This window comes from Chrysemys picta, chromosome 1 (assembly GCF_011386835.1).
Source record: "Chrysemys picta bellii isolate R12L10 chromosome 1, ASM1138683v2, whole genome shotgun sequence".
Lineage (NCBI taxonomy): Eukaryota > Metazoa > Chordata > Testudines > Emydidae > Chrysemys > Chrysemys picta.
Window position 1 is genome coordinate 113,884,528 of NC_088791.1, and position 19,015 is coordinate 113,903,542.

At 41.5% G+C, this 19,015-nt stretch overlaps 1 long non-coding RNA gene across 1 annotated transcript; it reads right to left on the reverse strand.

Annotated features, from left to right (window-relative positions):
• Positions 1-6,701: 6,701 nt before the first annotated feature.
• On the reverse strand, positions 6,702-18,198 carry LOC135975615 (uncharacterized). The gene is made up of 2 exons (XR_010592577.1): positions 18,064-18,198; positions 6,702-7,531 (listed from the first exon to the last, which is right to left on the reverse strand). It is a non-coding gene; the product is annotated as an uncharacterized LOC135975615 (long non-coding RNA).
• Positions 18,199-19,015: the final 817 nt, after the last annotated feature.

A 19,015-nucleotide genomic window follows, 5' to 3' on the forward strand; every position in this document is an offset into this window, starting at 1 on the left:
AAACAGCACAAACCCTCATGATTTTTAAGCCAATCCTGTAATTTTGGGAGGCCTGACTGTGATGTTTTGAGGATCACCCAGACCACGGAGGCGTTCTGAAGCTGTCTGCCCATAACCTTGAGGGACTTTATGCTGTGCTGCTTTGGTTCCGTTCCCTGACACCAGTAGCCTGCCCACGAGCACAATGTCTCACTCAGGCTTCAACCACCACGGTTACGCCACAGGGTGACACCAACCACCCTTCCATTCCTAGGCTCCCTAAATCCATGCTCCTTGAGTTCTTAGGCTGAGCATCTGGTACTTCTCTCCCTTTTGTTTGTCAGCCCCAGAGGTGTGAAACCTGGCCCTCGCCCCCACTTACCAGTTCACTCTGGCACACCTACTCAACACAGTTTGCACAACAGACCTGCTTGGGATGAAAATAAATGTAATACAAAAATCAGATTCAAAGATGAAATAGTAAAGGAGAGCACACGTATACAAGTTACACAGCCAAATAAACAAAGGTGTGACCTCAGGCTTTACGCTTCCATAGTAGATGATGATCGATTTTTCCCCCCCCCCCCCCCAATTAACTAATGGTCCATCATAGTCTTTTCCTGGACTGCACAATCAATAGGTACTTGTTGCTTTTGTGTAAACTGGCTTGGGAGGGGTTCTTCCCTACTGTGATGTGTCGTTAAAATTGTACAGATTGAGCATAGTTTTTTTTTTTTTATATATATATATATATATACATAGAATCAGAGAACTGGAAAGGACCTCAAGAGGTCATCCAGTCCCCTGCCCTCATGGCAGGACTAAGTATTCTCTAGACTAGACATAGATTCATAACCACAGTCCATATACCTATTCATGATGACTTAAGAAGATTACAAGCTTTCATAAAAGAACTTGATATATAGGTTTATAGTACAGTAGGAATGTCTGTAAATGGTGGATTCTCTGTGACTTTGTCTTTAAACCATGATTTGAGGACTTCAGTAACTCAGCCAGAGGTTAGAGGTCTATTACAGGAGTGTGTGGGGTAGGGGTGGGTGGAGTGGGAGGTTCTGTGGCCTGCAACATGCAGGAGGTCAGACTAAATGATGGTCCCTTCTGACCTTAAAGTCTAGGAGTCTATAATCCAGTATGCAATCAGCTGGGTTAACTGCTCATTGTCTGTTCTCCCCTTGGGGGTATCTGGACCGATTGTCCTGCTGAGTCATGGATTTTTTTTGTCCAGTTAGGGTTGGCCATGCCACTAGCCAAGTGAAAAGTGCCCTGGGACTTCAGGAGTACAGGTGCTCAAAAACTCTATAGAACTCTGCCGAAAGCTGGCACCACCAGCAGTGATCCTTAGCCAATGCACAGCATGGCACTAATTCGGACTTAGAGGGAAGAGCACCTCCTGGGGCATCAACAACATCATTTCCTGTATTACTTAGAATGAAAGAACATCTGAGCGCTGGCTTGGCCTGACCCTGCCCAGTTTTAGATCTAAAAGGTTACAGAGCAAGGGCAACTGACTTCAGCCACTCTTAACAAGGGCTTGAAAAAATCAATTCAGTGGGGTGTCTAGGAGTGTCTTTAAATGAAAGCTAGCCCTCATAGCTGTGAAGGTAACTTCCAAATGCAAACGGAGTACAATCCAATTAGTGCTGCCTTCCTAAAGCGGCAGTCAGAATGCTGCAGTGCTGCTGCTGCTGCTCAAAGCTACCCTAAGATGCAGCAAAATGAAAACTGACCAGAGTCTTGACAGTCTTCGGTACTGGTTTCTTCCCCCATATCCATCCACACTCAGTTTCCTCTGACAGCAACAAGAACAGGAGTACTTGTGGCACCTTAGAGACTAACAAATTTATTAGAGCATAAGCTTTCGTGGACTACAGCCCACTTCTTCGGATGCATATAGAGTGGAATAAATATTGAGGAGATATATACACACACACATATATATATATCTCCTCAATATTTATTCCACTCTATATGCATCCGAAGAAGTGGGCTGTAGTCCACGAAAGCTTATGCTCTAATAAATTTGTTAGTCTCTAAGGTGCCACAAGTACTCCTGTTCTTTTTGCGGATACAGACTAACATGGCTGCTACTCTGAAATCTGACAGCCATGTAACTGACAAACATCAGGACATGCAGTGGTGGGGTAGCCATGTTGGGTGCAGGATATTAGAGACAAAGGCAGGTGAGATAATATCTTTTATTGGACCGATTTTTTGTTGGTGAGAGAGAGACAAGCTTTCCTACTTACACGGAGCTTTTTGGGTCTGGGAAACACTCAGGGTGTCACAGCTAAATACAAGGTGGGACAGATTGTTTAGCATAAGTAGTTAACACATTTCAAGAGACCATTCACGGTGAAGTGGCCAGTAAACACTTCTCCTATCATAGGGGGGAAAGGAGAGAGAGGGAGAGGAAAAAAAATCTGGGGAGGGGATTTAGTGGGTTATAGATTGTTGTAGTAAACCATAAATCTAGTGCCTCTCTTCAGTCCATGATTTTTAGTGTCAAGCAAAGTTATGAATTTAAGCTCCCAGGTTCATTGTTTGAAAGTGTGCAGGTGTCCTTTGAGGATGAGGACTGACAGGTCATATATAGAGTGTTTGCTTTGGGAAGTGTTCCTCCACAGGTGACAGGGTGTTTTTATCTTATATCATTTTTCTGTGATGGTTCATTTGTTCCATGGTTTCACACACACAGTTATTATTGGGTCATCTAGTGCCCTGGATGAGGTACACCACATATGTAGGACCCATGGAACTTGAAAGATGTGTTTGTGTGTGTGGTGTTGATCTTTGTAGCAGTGGAGACAGGTCTGCAGGTTTTGCATCTGTTGTTCTGGCAGGGTCTAGTGCCACTTTGAATTGGTGTGTCCTGCTCTGTGAGGAGCTGTCTGATGATGATGAGGTTGGGGGGTTGTTTGACTGCAGAGGTGTTAACTGTTCACTTCATCTTGCCTCTCTAAGCATCAGGCCAGTTTAGCTGTTGCTTGTGAAAGTTCTGAGCAACAGCAGAGAGAGGCACTGGGGAGGGGGATTCAAATGGAGGCTCCGGAAAGGCTGGGATAGTGGAAACTGCCCCCCTGAAACAGGCAGAAAGCTGAGGGATGAGAATGCAGGCTGCTCCCCAAATCATAGCTGCCAGGAGGCCCTGGGGTGGGAGAGGCAGAACAGAGACAGGGCTGCGTAGAGGGGCTTCAAATTTTCCCATCAGCTTCCAGCTATGTGTTGGATAAGATGGAGCCCTGAGCAGGGTCCACGGAGCCCTGTACCCTTCTCTATTCCTCTAAGATGTTCTAACTTACATATTGCTGGAAAAGCCCCTAGGGGCTATAGGCACCATCCAAGAAGAGCAGATGTCAGCAGTGGCCTGGCCATGCCCCCTTCTCCCTGGCCATGACCCCATGCTGGGGCTGTTGGGCGCTTTGTGATACAGCCATTATGCACCCATACACTGTCTAGGAATATTCCCTGGCTAACTTATTCTGCTAGAGAACTGTAGGGGGGCTATAGACTAATGGCATATAAAACCCCACAGGAACAGCCAGAGGGTATCTGTAACAGGATGGCTAATCCCATAAACTGGAAAGCCTGGGGCTAAGCCTGCCCTGATTATAGGATGAGCCACACCTGGGTTGAATCAGGTGCTCCCAGGATAAAAAGAGCAGGAAGGTGTGGTGATAGTGGTAAGCATAGGAAACTGTAGTTGCTGCAGGGGGGGGGGGGGGGTAAGAAGGTGTCTGCAGGGCCCTGAGTCAGCGGGGGGGAAAGCTGAAGAAGCATGAGAAAGCTCTGGCAGGGAAGCCTGGGAGAGGCCCTGTGAAAGCTGGGGAGAGACTAAAAGCCAGCTGGGATGAAGATTGTGTAAGTTGGTGGTGGTTTGGGTTACATCAGGAGAGAAATACTGAACTGCTTGTGTCCTAGAGGGCGAGTATGCATTGGAGGACTAAATAAGTGGGACCCTATATGGTGGCTGTCTGAACCACCTTTAACTGTGAGGCTTTTAAAGGGCTGAGGAGGGGGAAACAGGCAGCGTGCTACAGAGTGATCTCTGGCCCAAAGGTGTGCTTAGGAGGTAGCCACTATGTTCTAGTATCTCAAAGGAGAGTGCACTGCTCTGAGACAGCCTGCAGGTCACTGAGGGTATGTCTATTCTGCAATTGCAATGTTGAGTCTCAAAGCCTTGGCCAATTGACTTGGGCTTGTGGAGCTAAAAATAGCAGCATAGACATTCCCACTCAGCCTGGAGCCCAGGCTCTGAGAGTGGGAATGTCTATGCTGCTATTTTTAGCCCTTCAGCCCTGCAAGCCTGAGTCAGTTGCCCTGGGCTCTGAGACTCAGTGCTGTAGTTGTTTGTTGCAGTATAGACATTGCCACAGTGACCCATGCCTTACAGCATATTTACATGGGAATGGTGGAAGTCTCCTGGCCTGTCCCAGATGGAAATAGGCACTGGATGCTGCAGCTGCTCTATGAGAATAAAAAGAGCCACAGTAGATCCAAGCCACTCCCTGGCATGTGCTTTGTGATAACAAAGATGCTATTGCCCCCTCCCCACCACTCACCATACTCAATCACTCTCCCCAGAGCCATCCTGCCCATCACTTCAGCTGAGCTTGAGCCATTTATTTCCCCACCTCTCTGGCACCGGGAGAAAACAAACTGCTGTCCGGAGGATCAGATGCCACTTCTCGGGAAGCAGCATGAGCCCTAGTGAGTGCAAACCTCTAGGTTTAAATTGTTCTGTGGGGTACCAATCACACTGCCCAGCAGTGCTTTAGTGCTACCTCCAGTCACAGGAGCAAGCAGAACAGCAGGGAAATGACTTAATCGTGTTTGTTACGGTAGTGCCTAAAGACCAGCCAAGCATGGGGCTCCATTGTGCTAGGGGCTGTGCGGATACAGAGTAGCGCACACGCCCTGCCTGGAAAAGTTTACAATCTAAATAGACAATGCTAAGATTCCTACTCCTATTTGAGCTAAAATGGATGTGCTTTTGTGTTAATAAAATAAAGGCTATTAATTTAAAATGGTAGTTCTCAAACTGTGGGTTGGGACCCCAACTGAGTCACGAGCCCTTTTTAATAGGGTTGCAAGGGTTGGTGTTAGATTTGCTGAGGCCCAGGCCTGGGCCAAAACTGAAGCCTGAGGGCTTCAGCTCTGTGTGTGGGGCTCAGGTTACAGGCCCCCTACATGGGGCTGAAGCCTTTTGGCTTTGGTCCCTCCGCCCAGGGGACAGGGCTTGGGTTTTGGCTTTACCCCTACATGGCGGCAGGTCTCCGGCTTTGGTCCCCTCCTGGGGTCGTGTAGCAATTTTTGTTGTCAGAAGGGGGTTGTGGTGCAATGAAGTTTGAGAACCCCTGATTTCCATCCTCTGCCACTGCTGGATAACCTTATTGAACAGCCTTGTATTTATATGCATGAGATCACTATGTAAAATGGAAAGCAGTTAAAAAAGTATGCTTGCCTGACAGATGTTTGTCATGCTCCAACAGCTTTTATGGTGCCCCTTAAGCAGCACTGTAGTTAAGGTTCAGATGCCACTGCTATTCTAATTTGTGGTTCTCTCTGCCCCACTGCATGCTCTTCAGGTTGCAGCATCTGTGCTGGGGGGAGGAGTGGGTAAGCTATGTGGAAGATTTAGCACATAATCTCTAAAAATACTGTGACCACTGTTACCGGAACTGATACTGTGGTTCAGTATTTGGTTCTGGAACTTTACAACCACATTGCCTTGCAGAAATGCAACTGAACAACAGGTGGAGCAAAAGCATTACGATTAGTTCACTCAGCAAACTAAAGGCATAATTTTACACTCTTCTGTGTATGCTGGAAGAGGAAGTTACGTTCCAGTCCCCTCTGCCCCAAAGGAACTGTTTGTGTTCTGGTAGGTAACAGTGCTCTGTAATGTCACAAGTCACATGAAGGTGACTTAAATTCTGAGGTTGAATAAATGGATTTGTAAGAAAGACCTAAATAATTACCACACCGCATGTAGCCAAATGTACCACCAACTTCACAAGTCAAAACCAGATAAATATTACAGAAGCAATATCTTTGTACCATTTCCTGGAAGGCTGGATGGTTTGAAATTAAGTTTATCCATGGTCAACAGTCAAGGCAGGGTCCCATACCTGCTTTTATCTGAGTGTGAGTGGGTGGAATTATATAAAACTGCAGGTGTTGTGGGGCAGCCTTGGAGTGTGAGCCCAGCAGCAGATGATTCATTTGATCCTGTTGAAGGCAAACATAACTCGGCATTTTGCAGGAAGCATTCACAGGAGCAGGCTTTGATCTGCTACTATAGTTGTTACAGGCAGTGGTATAAGGGAGGGATTGAGGTCTAGTGGTTTGAGAGAAGACTGGGAGTCAGGAGAGCTGGCTGTATAATACTAACAGGATTTGGGGGCTGGGTCATGTACTCCTGTATCAGATACAGCTATTGAGCTTGCTTGTGTACACCAGATGTCATAAGATCCTTTAATTCTCTAGCTGCAGGTGTGGCTGACATTTGTTTAAATAAGATTTTTACACACATTGCCACCTAGTGGCTGATCAGTATATCACAGTTTAGCATTCCATTACCGGGGGTGGGAGGTGGGATTGTTTAAGCTAGAGCTGGGGAACAGGTGCTGAGAAGCATTCAGGTTAGAAGAAGACATATATCAATGATACCCAACTAACTCTGCTTTTTGTAGGAAAGGATGGGACAAAATACTTGTTGCACTGGAGGAGGGACTGCACAGATAGAGGGGTGTGTATAACTGATGTTTGGGTACCTATCCAGAGACATTTGGGGCCTAACTTTCAGAGACACTAAGCACCTACAGCTCCAACTGAAGTCAGTGGGAGCTGCAGGTACTCAGCACCTCTGAAAATTAGGTCCAATACATCTCAGGTTGGGCACTTCAAAAATGAGGCACCATCTAATGCGTGTGTGGTGGTTTTTGTATTTTGGCTTCTAGGGACTTGTCCAAGATGTGTGTGAGCCTCTAGCAGATGTTGGTGGAAACAGAACTAAGGAAATCTGATTCCCACTCCTCTGCTGTAAATGCAAAATAATATTGTCTCTGATTAAATATACCCATCTGAAATGTTCTGCTTATTAGTGTGGTGTGAATCTCATGAGTTTCAGTTCCTAGGGTTTTCAGTAAACTTCTTGATGAGTTTCAGTGCATGTGCATGAGAGGAACACTTTTCAGGTGTATGCAAGAAGAGAAATTCCAGCTGTAGTGAAATGTATTAGTCTGCTGTTTGTTAGAATAACCGTTAACACTGAACTTATGTCAGAAAACTACAAAGACACAAACTCTGTCTTATGGAGACTGTGACACTAGACCAAAGCCTTAGGAGAATCTTTCACATGGAGACTTGCCACTTCCTTCTGATCCTGGAAATTTCATATCCAGTGATTCCTATGTCACATGATTAGCTCTGGCTCAAATGATTTCACCACCTGGAAGCCAGGAATGTTCTCCATCTTCCATGAAGCTATAAATCCATCCCACAGGCAACTGGTACAGAGGCTGCTTAAGACCTAAGAGAGAGACAAAGTAAATATCAATGACAAACCAGGCACATACACAGATTTAGTAACAACAATATAATATAAGGTCACGGGTTTGCTGTTTTACCTTCTATGACCTCAGTGTGGCCTGCTCTTATCAAGGAAAGTGGATTTTGTGTTGCCAATCCCTCCCTGCATTTCATCTTGAGATTATCAAAATGGCCAATTGATATCAGATTTGGCCTAATATGGTGCTAATGACATCGGCTTGTACAGGGGATGAGTTATAGCTGTCTCTAATGCAGTATACAATGTCAAAATCTGAGGCATTTAAACACCAGAGTGAGTAGCATGATAAATACCAAAATGGATAGATAATATAGTCTATGACTTCATACTGGGTAAGATTCCAGCTTTCACTCTGATTTTCTTGTTTATGCCACTGAGTTTGATAGTATTGAATTTCTTATACCAAAGCTCTCTGCTTAAAGTGCAACTTAAGTTACAAGTGCAGCACTTCTGTTTTGTTGGTTTTTCTTAGCTTGTTGGAGTTCTGTGCTGATCAACTAAAATAATAAGGAACAGGTGCTGATGGCAAAGTTTGCATTTTTGGCTGAAAAGAACATACAAATTATACATACTTGCATTCTAAATGGGCATTGTTTCTGTTTAATATACTATACTATGTTCTGCGGAACTGAAATTTCATGCAAATCAGTCAGGCAAGTTTCTCTCTCCATAAACAATGTCAGAATCAATAATTCTGACGGGTTTGACCCTCAAATTACTAAGAAAGGAAATGCATTTTTTTTAATTAGGGATTTCCCACAATGAATTAGCTGGAATGTATGCTTTATTGAAATGCTCTCCTAGGACATAGTCTTCTGTGACTTCTTTATAGATCTTCCAAGCTGCTCTGTATACAGCAGCTCTTCTGGCATGAATGGCCAGATTTTTCAAAGAAACTTCTCACCAATGAGAGGAAGGATGCTGTAGTAGTTAGGATACTTGCTTGGGAGATGTGGGTTTAATTTCCTGCTCCATCACTCATGTCCTATGTGACCCTGGGCAAATGACAAAGGGGATTTAAGCAACCTGCCACCTACTGGAATTAACAATCTTGAGTTAGGTGCCCAGGCTCCCTATCCAATGGATGGGGAGAGTTAAATGCCTACAAAAGGATTTACAGACGCCAGTACATTGATGCTGGGAGCTATCTAAACTAGCCAATAGGAAATGTTGGAGAGGGGTGTGGCCAAAGCCCTGTCCCTCAAAAGGAGTTAGGCACTAGCTGGAGGAAAACAACTCTCCCACTCAGCAGTCACAGCTGTGAACCCTCTGCTGAAGTTAGGTGCTTAAGTGTGTCCATCCCATACAACCCTTAACCCAGAAGTTAGAGCACTCACCCAGGATGTGGGAGACCTGGGTTCAAATCCTCACACTGCCTGCTATAGAGCAGGGAGTAGAAGTTGGGTCTCTTCACCTCCCAGGAGAGTGCCCTACCCACTGTGATGGCATATTCTGGAGTAATGCTCAGGCAAATCTCTCATGTTGGAGCTGTTTCATTGTGTATAAATACTTAAATATTCATTGGGCCAGCCAGAGAGAGTTAGACTGACACGGTAGCCCTGTGGCTCGCATTTTATCACATCTCCCCCTCCTTAATTCCAGTCAAAGTAGAAACTGAAAACATTCAAGATCATTTAAATTGGGAGTTTGCATAAAAAAAATGTTTGTATCCAAACTTCCAAAAGCTTCAAGTACTCTCTGCCAGGTATCCCAAGTATGAAGAAATACTCAGCTACCGCTTTAACTTTCTATAACTGCACCTACTTCCCTTCAGGTTGTTCATGTGTCTCTATCTTTCCTCCCACCCCCATCTATTTTGAGAATATTTTTACGTGAATTTTTTTCCTTTTTGACGTCAGAGGTACTCTTGGAGGCATCTTATCTAGGTATGGTATATGAAAAGCAGTTTTTCAGACTGCGGAAAACAGAAATGTGTTATGGCTCTATTTAAATATACTGGGTATATATGTCACAAAATATAATAAAACAATATTTAGGTTTTATGCAACACTAAATAAACTGCAGCAATATTGTTCAAATCAACATTAATATATACTAGGGCTGTCAAGTGATAAAAAAAATTAATAGCTATTAAAGATTAATTGTGTGACTAACTGCGCTATTAAACAATAATATACCATTTAAATATTTTTGGATGTTTTCTACATTTTCAAATATATTGATTTCAGTTACAACACAGAATACAAAGTGTAGAGTGCTCACTTTATATTTTTGATTACAAATATTTGCACTGTAAAAAAACAAAAGAAATAGTATATTTCAAATCACCTAATACAAGTACTGTAGTGCAATCTCTATCATGAAAGTTGAACTTAAAAGTGTAGAATTATGTATATTAAAAAAAAAACCTGCCCTCAAAAACAAAACAATGTAAAACTTTGGAGCCTACAAGTCCACTCAGTCCTATGTCTTGTTCAGCCAATCGTTCAGACAAACACGTTTGTTTACATTTGCCGGAGATAATGCTGCCTGCTTCTTGTTTACAATGTCATCTGAAAGTGAGAACAGGTGTTCGCATGGCACTGTTGTAGCTGGTGTTGCAAGATATTTACATGTCAGATGCGCTAAAGATTCATATGTCCCTTGATGCTTCAACCATCATTCCAGAGGACATGCGTCCATGCTGATGATGGGTTTGGCTTGATAACGATCCAAAGCCGTGTGGACTGACACATGTTCATTTTCATCATCTGAGTCAGATGCCACCAGCAGAAGGTTGATTTTCTTTGTTGGTGGTTTGGGGTCTGTAGTTTCCACATCAGAGTGTTGCTCTTTTAAGACTTCTGAAAGCATGCTCCACATCTCATCCCTCTCAGATTTGTGAAGGCACTTCTTCAGATTCTCAAATCTTGGGTCGAGTGCTGTAGCTATCTTTCGAAATTTCACATTGGTATCTTGTTTGCATTTGTCAAATTTGCAGTGAAAATGTTCTTAAAATGAACAACATGTGCTAGGTCATCATCCGACTATGATGCTATAACATGAAATATATGGGAGAATGTGGGTAAAACAGCAGGAGACATACAATTCTCCCCCAAGGAGCTCAGTCACAAATTTAATTAACGCATTGTTTTTAACGAGAGTCATCAGCATGGAAGCATGTCCTCTGGAATTTTGGCTGAAGCATGAAGAGGCGTATGAATCTTTAGCACTTCTGGCATGCAAAAATCTTGCAACGCCAGCTACAACAGTGCCATGCGAACACCTGTTCTCACTTTCAGATGACATTGTAAACAAGAAGCAGGCAGCATTATCTCGGCAAATGTAAACAAACTTGTTTGTCTGAGCGATTGTCTGAACAAGACATAAGACTGAGTGGACTTGTAGGCTCCAAAGTTTTACATTGTTTTGTTTTTGAGGGCAGGTTTTTTTTTTTTAAATAAAAGTGTAGAATTATACATAAGTTCAACTTTCATGATAGAGATTGCACTACAGTACTTGTATTAGGTGATTTGAAATATACTATTTGTTTTTTACAGAGCAAATATTTGTAATCAGAAATAAAAAGTGAGCACGGTACACTTTGTATTCTGTTTGTAATTGAAATCTATATTTGAAAATGTAGAAAAAAATCTAAAAATATTTAATTTCAATGGATATTGTATTGTTTAACAGTGTGTTTAACACTATTAATTTTTTTGAGTTAATTGCGTGAGTTAATTGCAATTAATCAATAGCCCTAATATATACCCTTCTATTTTGGAGAAAAGTTTGTCGTGAGAATCAAAAATTGTAATGAAAACTTGTTTCAGATTAGTTTAAAACAACTCCAAAATAGATAGATTTGGCTCCAATTTCTAAATGGTATATTTCTGCAACAGGAAACAGAATAGGGACTCGTCTACAATTTCCCTTTTTTAAAATAAAAGGTAAATATTCAGAAAGTCATCTCCAATTTGTAAGAAGTGCACGCACACAATACACATGAAAAAGAGCTGTAATTTTTTTGGGGGGTCCCCCCTCCCAGGTGCGCTTTTTTTGAATATAGGAACAAGTAATGATGCTTTGAAAAGAGACTTGCCACAGTACAAACCCAAAGTAGTACAGCTGGACCATATTTGAGCAAATTATGCTCTCAGTACAACCGATCCTTTGCTCTTTTTTGCAACCCAAGTACAGAGTAAATAAGTATCAGTTGAAGGCACTATAAAGTAGTGAAGTCACATTTACATGCTGGACTGGTGCCATGCCTACAAGGGGCTAACACACGTTTTGTGATTGGTCAACTCAAAAACCATTTCCTTGTGTGCAGTGAGAAGGAGCTTTCTAATTATCTTCACCTCTGGGTTAGATTAAGAGGGCAGAAACTGCACCATATAAGGGTCTAAAAGATGACAACTCTTCTGGACTACAGCAGAAACAAGTTGTTTGCTAGTCCCCATTAAACAATGTGCTCATTTATCAAACAATGCTTGGCTTCAATTATTTTTAAATCAATAACTAACATGTTTATAATAAGAGATAAACATGTGATTTGTTAATTATTTCTAAAAATAAGCAATGAGATGTTGGCATTATGTACAAATTTACTTAGAAACATTTTATCTGTTTTTTCTATGAGAGAATTCACTTGCAGGGTAAGAAAATTTTAATATTATAATGATATCACAGACCCAAAAGGAGGAACATAAAGCAGCTGTAGAAACTCTCCACATGCAGTGGAAACTGAACAGTACAGCATGTGTACAGAAAAAGGTATAGAAGCTGCAGAATACAGTATAGGTTAACAAGGTTTAGGTGAGGAACACAGTTCTCAGAGCAGAACTTCAGAGGGAGAAAATACAAGTGTAAATCATAAGGGTCCATTATAAATGCAATTTTCTCTCTCTGAAATGTCCACATTTCAGAAGGCAATGAAGGCAAATTTTGGTCCATAAGACAATAGTCCTTATCAATCGCTTTGAAATATTCCAAGAGCTCATGGCAGCTTTGAAGTTTTAAGAGGTGAGAGACATGGAAAAATAGAGGCTACAAATGATCATTTTAATAAGCTGATTATGTAAAGAACAGTGAATGAGAGAATTACTGGCAACAAAGTATGACACAGGAAAAGTAGTAATTTCAACATTAACCTTAATTACATAATAGATAGGACAACCTGGAACCTATCTTTGGGGATAAATAAATGGTCCTCCTTTTATAAGGATGTAACACTAAAGAGTTTCAAAATGGTAAGATAAAAGGTTTGTTTAAATGTAATGAATTACCTCACCCACAATTTATACTATTAGTTAATTGTGATGGGTTGGATCACAGAAACCCCCTTGGGAACTGCCAACTGATGTGCCAAGACTACTTCTGCCCCTGCTTTCCCTACCAGCTTGGGACTCCAGCACCCTGTCTTGCTGAGCCAGACATGCCAGTCTGCTCCAGCACAGACCCACAGTCTGAACCATGTGCCCCAAAGCTGCAGACTTAACTGAAAACAACGTACAGAAGTGTTCCTGTCTTTAACACTCAGATGCCCAACTCCCAATGGGGTCTAAACTCCAAATAAATCCATTTTACCCTCTATAAAGCTTAGACAGGGTAAACTGATAAATTGTTCACCCTCTATAACACAGATATAGAGAGATGCACAGCTGTTTGTCTCCCCCCCCCCAAGGTATTAATACATACTTTGGGTTAATTAATAAGTAAAAAGTGATTTTATTAAATACAGAATGTAGGATTTAAGTGGTTCCAAGTAGTGACAGACAGAACAAAGTGAATTACCAAGCAAAATAAAATAGAACACGCAAGTCTATGTCTAAGAAAACTGAATACAGATAAAAACCTCACCCAGTAAGCTTCCTTTTACAGACTACTAATCTAGTCTGGGTCCAGCAATCACTCACACCCCCTGTAGTTACTGTCCTTTGTTCCAGTTTCTTTCAGGTATCCTTGAGGATGGAGAGGCTTTAGCCAGCTGAAGACCAAATGGAGGGATCTGCCAGGGGTTTAAGTAGACTTTCTCTTGTGGGGGGCAACCCCCTCCTCTCTCCTATGCAAAATCCAGCTCCAAGATGAAGTTTTGGAGTCACATGGGCAAGTCACACGTCCATGCATGACTGAGTTTTTTTACCAGCCAAGCCACATTTCTGGGAAAGCTCCGATGTGGATTGGTATCTTTGAGTTCATTATTGGCTTAAGTGGTTCTTGATAAGGCACTTAATTTGCACATTCCTTTTTCAAGAAACTGACCAAATGCTTTACTAAGGCTACTTAGAAATCAAGCAAGCTTACAGCCAATATTCTGAACTTCAAGTACAAAAATGATACATGCATACAAAGGGGAGGATATTACATAGATATGTTACATGGCATATGTAACATAAAACATATTCCAGTTATATCATATATACATTCATAAGCATATTCCTAAGATGCCTTATGAGGTATACCGTCACAGTAATATCTTTGAGAGACAAGCTTTCAAGCTACACAGAGTTTTTCTTCAGGTCTCCGTATAGCTTGGAAAATTTGTCTCTCTTACCAACAGAAGTTGGTCCAATCAAAGATATTACATGTACATGTCTCTCACCTCTTCAAACATGACTGGATTATTATAAAAATGTACATAAGAAATTATGGTGTGCACAGGAAAAATATGGTGTCACGAATTACTTTTTTTCAGTATGTTATTAAAAGGGAAACACACAACCTCCAATAATTCAATTTATTCAGAAACAAAATACGGTCTGAATAAAATCAGTGGTCTTGTTGTTTTACAAGTTATTTCAATTCTAACAGCAGCCTCTCTTAAAATTTTCTTGTAACCAATGTTGGCAGAGCGACAGTGTGAAGTTGACATCTATCTTTGGAATTTCTTCTGCCCTGTTAAATTTCATAATAAAAAGAATATCTTCCTTAAATCCCCAAACAGATTATAGTTTTTGATCTCTCTCCTGTTAAATTATTCATGGTTTAGAAGTCCTTAGATCACCACCTATTCAAAGGGCATCTATTTTCTCCCTTATGATTTCATGGCATCACAGTTACAAAACATGTCAGGCATCTTTTATATCTCCCTGTTGTTCAACCCCCGCCCCCCCCAGCATAAAAACATACAAACACCAAATACACACTAGAACTAATTCTTTACACATACTCATTAGGGGATGAAATTTGGCTACAGGTCTCAGCTCCTCAAAGGTATTTAGGCACTAGTTCTGTTCTATAAGATGTCCCTTATTTAAATAAAAAATTGCCTGTCCCTTATTACTGTAAATCTATATGGCTGTGTTTTATCTGGTATCCCCTCCTCTACCCACTCCTTCCCCTTTTGCAGGTACCTCTACACATCTTGAAGGATGAAGCAGCCGGACTTCATTTGCTGCTTCATTCCTTGAAGTTCTTAGTGGTCACCCTGTCCACCTAGGAGGCAGGGTTATAGGGGATGCAGCCAACCAGGAGGGCCCTTCCTACAGCTGATGGAGCCTGGGCTGAGTCAACCATGGGATTTGGCTGCGAAGGGCTGGAGCGCCTGCCCAGTAGGAAGGAGCAAAGGCCAGCTGGGCAGGTTTCTGGGTCCTGGTGTCAGATGGTGAATTTCACATACAGTGATGAACAATTTCCTAAGATCAACCAGAGTTAATAAGTTGTACATAAATTCCCCAAATTGTCACAGATTCCAAAAAAGGGATACCGTGGAGCCAAATCTATATTCTGACCAGTTTTGTGACGTATTTATTAGGGCTGTCAATTAATCGCAGTTAACTCACACCATTAACTCAAAAACGTTAATCGCACTTATTACAATAGAATACCAATTGAAACTCATTAAATATTTTTGGATGTTTTTCTACATTTTCAATATTGATTTCAATTACAACACAGAATACAAAGTGCACAGTGCTCACTTTATATTTTTTTATTACAAGTATGTGCACAGTAAAAATAAACAAAAGAACTAGTATTTTTCAATTCCTCATACAAGAACTGAAGTGCGAACTCTTTATTGTGAAAGTGTAACTTACAAATGCAGGGTTTTTTTTGGGGGGGGGTATAGCTGCACTCAAAAAAAATACTGTGTAAAACTTTAGAGCCTACAAGTCCACTCAGTCCTACTTATTCTGCCAATTGCTAAGACAAACAAGATTGTTTACATTGACAGGAGATACTGCTGCCTTCTTCTTCTTTACAACATCACCTGAAAGTGAGAACAGGCATTTGCATGGCACTTTTGTAGCCAGCATTGCAAGGTATTTACGTGCCAGATTTGCTGAATATTCGTATGCCCCTTCATGCTTTGGTCACATTTCAGAGGACATGCTTCCATGCTGATGATGCTTGTTAAAAAAATAATGCGTCAGTTAAATTTGACTGTACTCCTTTGGGGGGGGGTGGACGGGGGGAGAGAATTGTATGTCTACTGCTCTGTTTTACCTGCATTCTGCCATATATGCAATGTTATAGCAGATTCGGATAATGATGCATCACATGTTCATTTTAAGAACACTTTCACAGCAGATTTGACAAAACACAAAGACGGTACTGATGTGAAATTTCTAAAAATAGCTACGGCATTCGACCCAAGGTTTAAGAATGTGCAGTGCCTTCCAAAATCTGAGAGGGATGAGGTGCGGAGCATGTTTTCAGAAGTCTTAAAAGAGCAACACTCTTATGTGGAAACTACAGACCCGAACCACCAAAAAAGAAAATCAACATTCTGCTGGTGGCATCTGACTCAGATGATGAAAATGAACATGTGCCAGTCTGCATTGCTTTGGATCATTATCAAGCAGAACCCATGATCAGCATGGAAGCATGTCCTCTGGAATGGTGGTTGAAGCATGAAGGGACATATGAATTTTTAGCGCATCTGGCACATAAGTATCTTGCAATGCCAGCTACAACAGTGCCATGCAAATGCCTGTTCTCACTTTCAGGTGACGTTGTAAACAAGAGGCAGGCAGCATTATCTCCTGCAAATTGTAACCAACCTTGTTTGTTTGAGTGATTGGCTGACCAAGAAGTAGGACTGAGTGGACTTGTAGGCTCTAAAGTTTTACACTGTTTTGTTTTTGAATGCAGGTTTTTTTTGTACATAATTCTACATTTGTAAGTTCAACTTTCATGATAAAGAGATTGCACTACAGTAGTTATATGAGGTGAATTGAAAAATACATTTTTTGTTTTTTACAGTGCAAATATTTGTAATAAAAATAAATATAAAGCGAGCACTGTACACTTTGTGTTCTGTGTTGTAATTGAAATCAGTAATTTGAAAATGTAGAAAACATGCAAAAATATTTAAATAAATGGTATTCTATTGTTTAATAGGGATTAATTTTTTTTAATCGCTTGACAGCCCTAATATTTATGCTTAAAAATAGATGTCAATGGTATTAAAAAAAGTATAACAATGTAGAGTTCTTCAAAACTATAAACTCTATAGTATCAGAGGGGTAGCTGTGTTAGTCTGGATCTGTAAAAAGTGACAGAGAGTCCTGTGGCACCTTATAGACTAACAGAAGTATGGAGCATAAGCTTTCATGGGTGAATACCCGCTTTGTCTGACGCATGTGAAAACTCTATAGTTCAGGTTCTCGTTTTCAAAAGAATTAGAACATAATTTTTATTTTGTGAAACTGAAAACCCTGACTCATCCTTAACTGTGGTCTTGCTGCTGATCCAACATTCATAGCCAACCTCTAATCTAAAAATGTATGTGCCAAGTTCAGAGCCAGTATTAACAGGTGCTCCTTCCATGTAAGTCTCCAGGCCAAATTCAGCAGCCATATAAGTGGCAGTGTAAAATACACACCAAGTACAAGTAGACCAGTGAGCTGGTTTACATGGCAGAGTAGTGCAACTTGCACCAATCTGGCATGCAGGATGTGCTAACAAGTGTAACTTAGCGTGCACTAAGGGAGTTGAAGACAGAAAAACAGCTAACAGAAGCTTTTACAGATAAAGCAAACTCCCCTTACAGCACTTTATCTTCCACCCTCCTGTTTGCTTTTCCAGCTACTCCTACCTTCCCATCTGCACTCATAAAGCTCAAATCCAAGGGCCTGATTTTGACTTCACTGCAAATTTATTTAATCAGAAACAGGGCCGGTTCCAGCATTTCTGCCGCCCCAAGCGCGGGAAAAAAAAAAAAAAAGCCGCGATCGCAATTGCGATCGGTGGCGGCAATTGGAAAAAAAAAAAAGCCGTGATCGGTGGCGGCAGTTCAGCGGCAGATCCTTCACTCCTGGAGGGAGTGAAGGACCTGCCACCCCCGAATTGCCGCAGGTGACGCCCCTCTCCCTTGGCCGCCCCAAGCACCTGCTTGTTAAGCTGGTGCCTGGAGCCGGCCCTGGTCAGAAGTTACTTGGACTTGCTTTGTCATAAATGAGATCAAGTCTATCCTGAAGTGTTTTATGCACATGGGACAACTTTAGTCTGAACATGATATGCTAGATTTTACAAAGCATTTCTATTAAAAAGCTAATAATTCAGTAGAGCAGAAACTGAATCGAATAGGTAAGAAATTAAAAACATACCTGAGCCTTCCTGTTTGTTTTCCAGCAGAGAAGTATTATCTATAACCCCTTTACTGAATATTATGCTGTGAATATCAGATTCCTTGGGATTTTTTTAGAGCCTAGGTTCCCAGCTACAGCCCTTATTACTTTAGCTTATTCTTTCCACAGACACTTCCTGGAAAAAGCCTATCAGGCAAAACTTTGATACTGAGTAACCCCTCCTCCTTTTCCGTCTCAATTTTAATGTCTTCATTTTGTTTTTCTGGTACTCCTGTAAAATAATTTATCACAAATAGCAGTAAATGGGCACTTGGCACACGACACAGTTCCCATAGTTTAGGGTAGAAATACTTTAGCAGCAGAACCAATTGAATTGTAATGGGGAAATGCTACATGTTGCTGTCGCACATAGATTTGATCCATGCTGTGTAATGAATTATTTTCATAGCCCTGTCCTGCCAAGGTGCTCAGGTCTCTAATCATGGTGAGACTTGACGGTGCTTAGTTAATTGTGTCACACAAACTGCCATGCTTTGAGTAAATGTCATTTGATAATACTTTCAGGATCCAAGGAGAAGGTCTCAAGAACAAAGATGAGCCAATTTTGGTTAATCTAGAGAGAAAGTCATTTACAGAAATATTTTTGGAGGTGTATTAAATATGTCTCTGCTCTCTATGGGTTTTATATGGACATTCTATACTTCAGTTTTACGGAGCTTTGCAATTGGGGGTTTATGTTGGTATCCCAATGCCAAGATTTAAAAAAAACAGGTGCCTAAAACTAGGCTCAAATGGCCTGATTTTTCAAGGGTTGAGCACACTGACCTCTGTAGGAGCTGCTGGAAGCTCATGGGTTATAAAAATCAGGCCGCTTAATTAGGCATCCAAATGTGGATGCTGTGCTCCACAGAGACACTCAGAGGTGGAAGGAGTGGGGGCTGGTAAGAGGTTCCATTATTATGCAGCTCCT